Source organism: Pistacia vera, unplaced genomic scaffold (genome assembly GCF_008641045.1).
Source record: "Pistacia vera cultivar Batoury unplaced genomic scaffold, PisVer_v2 Contig223, whole genome shotgun sequence".
Taxonomy (NCBI): domain Eukaryota; kingdom Viridiplantae; phylum Streptophyta; class Magnoliopsida; order Sapindales; family Anacardiaceae; genus Pistacia; species Pistacia vera.
In genome coordinates, this window is record NW_022196028.1 from 1,126,204 (window position 1) to 1,132,850 (window position 6,647).

At 31.2% G+C, this 6,647-nt stretch overlaps 1 long non-coding RNA gene across 2 annotated transcripts; it reads left to right on the plus strand.

The window, feature by feature from the left end:
* The first annotated feature begins 1,016 nt into the window (after window positions 1-1,016).
* On the plus strand, window positions 1,017-6,063 carry LOC116130550. 2 transcript variants are annotated; one of them, XR_004128073.1, is made up of 5 exons: window positions 1,017-1,181; window positions 2,246-2,577; window positions 2,928-3,063; window positions 5,503-5,684; window positions 5,761-6,063. It is a non-coding gene; the product is annotated as an uncharacterized LOC116130550 (long non-coding RNA). The 2 variants fall into 2 exon arrangements; XR_004128072.1 differs by having other exon boundaries at window positions 5,770-6,063.
* Window positions 6,064-6,647: the final 584 nt, after the last annotated feature.

Below are 6,647 nucleotides of genomic sequence, written 5' to 3' on the forward strand. Positions count from 1 at the left end.
TTAAACAATATTTTTTTACATTTCTCATTTTTATTGATCATTAACAAAAAAAAAAAGAAAAAACTTAATTTAACTAAAATACGAGTATTTTAATTTTGTCTCAATTAAAATTACTTAAAGGTTTTATAAAAGATCTAGCCTTTGTTTGTCTTATGATAGAAATTTCAAAATGTTTGATTAAAATAAAATTTGTTTTAAATAATTATTGCAGACTATCTAGTTATATCCTTTTAGCTTTAATAACATTTTTAATATCTTAACTAAAATATAATTATTTTTAGGGTTGATAAAACAATATTTCAACATTTATTATTTATTTAATCATGTTTAAATTATTTCATTCATACTAATCTCATTTTTTATAATTATCATTAAATTTTTAGCTACTTTATCCCTTTAAAGATACAATTATCATATTTTTTTTAAAATCTAAAAATCAACTAAATGTGTAACCTTGGTTGAGATAATATAATTGTAAGTTCAAAATTGAATTTGTAGATTTGGATATTTATTGAGTGAATGATTTAAAAAAATTGTTAAGTTGGTAAGTAATGTGAAGGGTAAAATAGATTTTAAATTTTAAAATAAGTAATGCTAGGTTCACAACCTAATCTCACAATTGTCAACGTTGTAACTCGCAATTGGTCTGTTCATAAATGGATCATATCTGCTTGCTATGGGTCTCGCTTGTCTAATTACGAGTTGTCACGTTAGAGATTGTGAAAGAAGACTGTGAGATTAGGTTATGTACTTAACATTACTATTTTAAAATTGGTTTAAAGCTTGATATATGACTAGTGTTTTTTATATAATGAAGTGGATGAATTAAATATTAACATAGCTTAAAAGAGGTTAAAAACACCGGATAACATTGAAAATAATTCTGTAGAGGACATCACAGGACAGGACCAGGCCGAAGGAATCCAAAGGCAAGAGCCCAATTTATGGAAACCCCACAGAATTTAAATTAAAATATTTTATAATTTTATTCTAAAATTACCCCATTTTTTCTTCAATCCATTCAAAACCAAAACCTTGTCTATTGTTTTGTGAAGATGAACCTAACTTAAACATGTTTCAACTTCAACGCTTGCATTTGAATGCGAAAATTTTCTCCTTTACAATTCCAAACCATAACATTCCACTCTTCCCCCGAAACCTCTCACACTCATCTTCTTCAGGTCTTCTGTTTTTTTTTTTTTTTTTTAATTCATATCTCAATTGTAATTTTACTGATATTGCTCTTATGATTTATGGGTATAAGCTTTAAACTTCAATTCAGTATCATTTGTATTTATATTAGCTTTGATATTGATTTGGGTATATTTTTTTTTCTTTTTTATTATTGGAAGTAAAAATTAGGAGCTCAAGACATTTGGTGAACAAATCTGTGTCGGAGAAGTTTTCGGGTTCTTTTGATAAGAGACTTTTGATTTATGATTTTACAATATTTATGTATGCATACTGATGTTAAATTTCTTGTGTCGTGTTTGTATAATTTGGTGTAATAGTATGTAGATAAATTTTAATCAACTTACATCATCAGTTTTTTGTTAAAATTTTACTACTTTTAGGGTGCAATTTGGTTTCAGTGCAATTGTAAGAGATCAATGGTGGCAAGAAGGAAAAACAGGTGTGACCTGTTTTCTACTGGCCCATTAAACATCCATTTTAAAGAAATTATGGGAATGGAGCTGTGTGAGGTGACATCAATGGTAGTTCTGCTGAAAAAATTGATTTTCAGACAAGGGGATTAAAGAAGATTGTGGCGAAACTTGGGACCGATTTGAAACAAAAGCCTTTTATATCTGTTTTAAGTGATAATAAATTTTATGGGGAGAGTGAAACTGTTCCAGTTCTTAACTTTAATTGGGTTCTAGTTTTTAGCCGCTGGTGTCTGACCTGTTTTGTCTTGATGAGATATTGCCTATTGTTTTATTTTAATATCCAAATAAGGAGAAAGCTGGTCCTGAGTTGCAATGAGGGTTGTTAGAAAATGGTTTCAAAAATGCAACAAATTGATGTAGTAGCATTGTTTATTCAAAGCAGTCTTGTGATTAGTTTAGGTGCTTCCATTATGATATAGAATATTTGCTACTTGAGAAGCTTTTTTGCAACTTCTGAATGATCGACATTGAAATTAAATGGTTTAGATGACAAATTTTATATGATAGTAATTTGCTACCTGATGAAGTAAGTTCTACAAATATTATGCTTATGATTCTATTATTTAATCTATTTCTAGGTACTATGCTCTGGAATTAGGATTTCTGATGTTTGCAGTTGGAGTTTATTCCAGCGAAAAGGATCTTCTTGAATCCTTCAAGAGACCAATGGCTATATCTGACTTGTCTAAAACTCAAGCCCCAAGACCCATAAAAAATGTTGTAATTCTTGACAATGAAAAGGTTGTTGTTGGTCTAGTTGGAGCTGCTTTGGCCCTCACGACGGTGAGAGTGGGACATGCCTCAGCTGCTGAATTGCCATTGTTGGCCTCATCTTTGCAACTGAGTGAACCATCCAATGCCTTGTCCTTGCCCGCCTGTGGGCCGTGCATGTCTCTAGTGTTGTTGAATGGTGAGGGTTTTCTTCTCTTACAATTGTGGCTATTATAATAATTGTGTTTTATTTATACTCATTAATGCTAAGTTTGATGAGTGAAAAATTGATAGAAAGCACGTATCTCCTATGCATGTTTGTGTGTGTTTTCTCTAGGTTTTGCTTGGATAATGAAATGCTAACCACAACTTAGCAATATAGATTCATTATTGTAATTTTGTTGTGTTGTACAGTTGTATGAATTTTCTCTTTATACTGATGATTAACATTCAGTATATTGTGGGGTTTGAATATCTCTTTATAACGATGATTAACATTCAGTTGGAAAATGAAGAAGTATGATTGACTCTAAATTTTCTGTTCAAAAGGGTACTGCAATGGCTTTAGTGTGGCAATATGGAGAGAAATCTGAGTATGAAGCATGGAAAGGTCACAATGGCTTTAGTGTGGCAATATGGAGAGAAATCTGAGTGTGAAGCATGGAAAGGTCTTTCATGGGGAATGGTGAGTTCCTCTTCTCAATCTTTGCTAGTTACATTACATTCCTTGTATGACTAACCTAAAATTTTGGAATGCATTATTAAGTGGTGTATGCTGTAAACATGTTTCGTAGATGAATTTTGTGCTTATTCAAAATTCTAAAGACCTATGAAATATTTTCTTCAATTACTTCACTAAATTATAAGCATTAGTAATCAAACTAGGACTGTTCTATTTTGCTTTAATACGATTTTAAGGGATAGGTTTACTATTTATAATTAAGTCAATACATTGTGAAATGTAGTCCCCCCTCAAAATTTGGTTTATAGCCTAAACTTACAAAATCTAAATACTAAACTCCACAGAACACAAGTCTAAATAGACTTGACCTAGTTATAAGGATTGTAAAACTCATTCCAACTTAAACGAGAAAATAAATGGATCAAAGCAACTAATACACAAACCGTAAGAGGATGAGTATGACTGCATAAAATCCCGTTGCCCCTTTATGTTGCAGTCTTCTTGGAAATAGTTGGAATGATACTAATTCTAGTTTCCTTCTTACTTTAATGGGCATCGTACTTGTCTTTGAATGTCTTATATCTTTTAGGTATTAGCCTTTCAGATTGGCTTGTAGGTTCTAATATATTTATACAGTAAGTGATGACTCACTTAAATTTACAACTTTCTATAGAGCATACTTTGTTGTTTCGCAATCATCTAATGGCATTGTTTCTTCATAAACTCTCTTCCTCTCCATTATTGTTTAGGTACCCCTGCTTGGTGGAGCATTTTGTGCATGCACATGGCATTTCTTTTATAATTCTGAGTCTCTTGAGGCAAGCTTTATTTACTATACATTTGTTTTGAGTAATAGTATGAATTTATTGAAATGGAGAAGCTATTGTTAACTGGTTTTAATCAAACGGTTCATTTACTTTACTTTGATGCTTTACACTCTATTCAACTCTTAGTTATGGTACTAAGTTAAATTGGACATGTTTTGTACATTGTTAGTCAAGTATTTGTAATTTTCTTCATATTTTAGTTCCTATGGAAGTGCAATGCCTGTCATTGCTGTGATGTTTCATTCTTCACCCATTACCAAGTTTATTATATTGAAGTAACTAAAGACTTAGAGGTGGAAACACTATTACCTTTTTTGCCATCTTTATATGTTAACAACCCAATAATCAGATGTGTGCCATTTTCCGATAAATGAAAAGCTTAATCACAATTATGGAAAACTTGTAAGGATTAGGAGAGAACCCCTGAGGGAGGTTGTGATTAGAAAATGAAGGACAATTATTCTACAAGTATATGTGCAACATGGAGTTATAAGAAATCTGGCACTGTCAGGAATTCGTTAGGTTACTCTCTGATAGGCTTGACTGAGTATAAAAAGAACAATTGAAATTAATTAAGCAAATTGTATAATTGTAGGAAATTACTGATTTAACACAATTATTACTATGTATTTATCCCTGAATAAGGAGTTTAGCAGATGTTACAACTGTAGAGTAAAAAATTATGTGCTCTCTGAATTTTGTTATAAAGTTACAGTTGTGCTTCTTGAGTATAGTGTCGTGTGTGGTTTTGTTCCATTGTATATTGTATTCACAAGTACTTGACTTTCTAATGACCTTTGTTGGTGTTACGTAGGGAGTTTCACTTGCATATTGGTATCTGTGTCAGATAGGTGTTGATTTGAGGATTTAGTTAATGTCATTTTAGATTACATTAGAAGTGTTTCTGGTTTATTAAGTAATGATGTCTTGTGTTGAGCTGGTGCTTCGAAACGGTTCTGAGGCTTGGTTGACTAACTCAAGGTATATCTCATTTTGTTCTTTTGACACAGAAAAAGTAGTTTTTTGTTGGTAAATAAAAATGTGCATCACCTTAAATTAAATTGTATGTTCAATGGTTTCATAAAGCTTGGACATACAGAAGCTCTTCTATGTAGGATAAATTCTAAATTGATATGGTTTCAGACTTTTACACATTTTCACGTGAAATCGGGGGTTTGGATTAGTTTTGTGTTAAACAAACCGCTTCCATCTCGGGTATTGTTCAACTGAAAAAACCAGATCAGTAATTTAATCACCCCCTTGCAATTCTGTTTTGACCATCTAACTGTTTATATACATAAACTTAGTGTTCAGTGTATCTGCTTACTGGACTAGAAATCAACAATCAATATGTACTCACATTACATCTATGTTATAAAACGGGAACACAAAATAATATTTTACTTTTGGCCGAGGCATTTCTCTATCCACTACATTCAGGTCACAGTGATTATACATACTATGGATAGTTCCATAGTTCTATATATGAATATCTGAAGACCACAGTTATTTTCATTAACCAATGCACTGTTTTGTTGAACATTGCATTTGTGTTTCGAGTGATTATTCTGAGATAAAGTATCTTGAATGACGTGTGTTAATCTATGATCTTTAGGCATTGGTGGCTCTTCAAGCTGCGCTTACAGTGATAGGTAATGCTACAATGTGTTATGCTGCGTTTCGAATATACAAATCGTCAAAGGAATGGTCACAAAATCTGTAAAATTCCTGTATCAGGATATAATCATGTGCTTGAATGCATATCATTCTTGTTTATCAGACATATCCATAATGAAGGTAAGCAGCTCGCCAGCTTTCCGTTAGAATGATGAAAAAGACCATCAGTTTTTTTGCTATGGATATAGTTGTTTAGCTTTTGCAGGAAAAAAGGAAATGGGATGCTGGAAAGTCCTTGATTGATGACAAAGCCGATTTTCATGGGGCTAAAATCTCAAAATTGGAGGTAATTCTTTGCAAATAAAGTAATGGATTGTGATCATGTAATTATTGAGGAGGGATTGATGCAGTCAATTACCATGATGTGTAGGCAGTATCCGAAATGAAGAATTATTTTTTCTCTTTTTGGATAGCTATAACTTGTCAAGGAGCAACTTTATATATGAATGGTGTTGACATATAACTATAAGATACTGTTGTATACTTATGGCCTTATGCAGAGTAACATGGTTCCATAATGTTCTTGGTACGTGCAAGCAGAGGGATGGACCTCCATAAATTTTCTTCAAGGGGGTTAACCTCATAACATGATAAATTTAAGAAAAAAAAAATTACGAAAATAATATATATACAAAATTAAAAGATCTATTCACAGTAATTTCGTCACATAAATTTATAATTATTTCATAAACTAAATAAAGTTTTTAAGTATCACAATTAAATTGAATATAAAATAATTGTTCTTAATTATTATTATGTTTGTTTGTTTGTTTGTTCAACGAAGTTATATATCATTTATCTATTAATCTCATTTAATTTCATAGACAGTTTAAAATGTTCATAAACATATTTATTAATAATGAATCAAAATACAGACTTATCGGTTATGTATAAAAAAACAACTATAATAAATTTTAAAATATTTAAATGTGAAGACAAATAAGACCATTAATTGTAAAAATACAAAAATAAACACAAATAAATGCCTGGTCCCAACTCGGCTCAATGTAGGTCAGTCCATGCATGCAATGGAGATGTATAAACAATAGTGGTTAAGAAAAGATTTTGGGTAATACTACATTT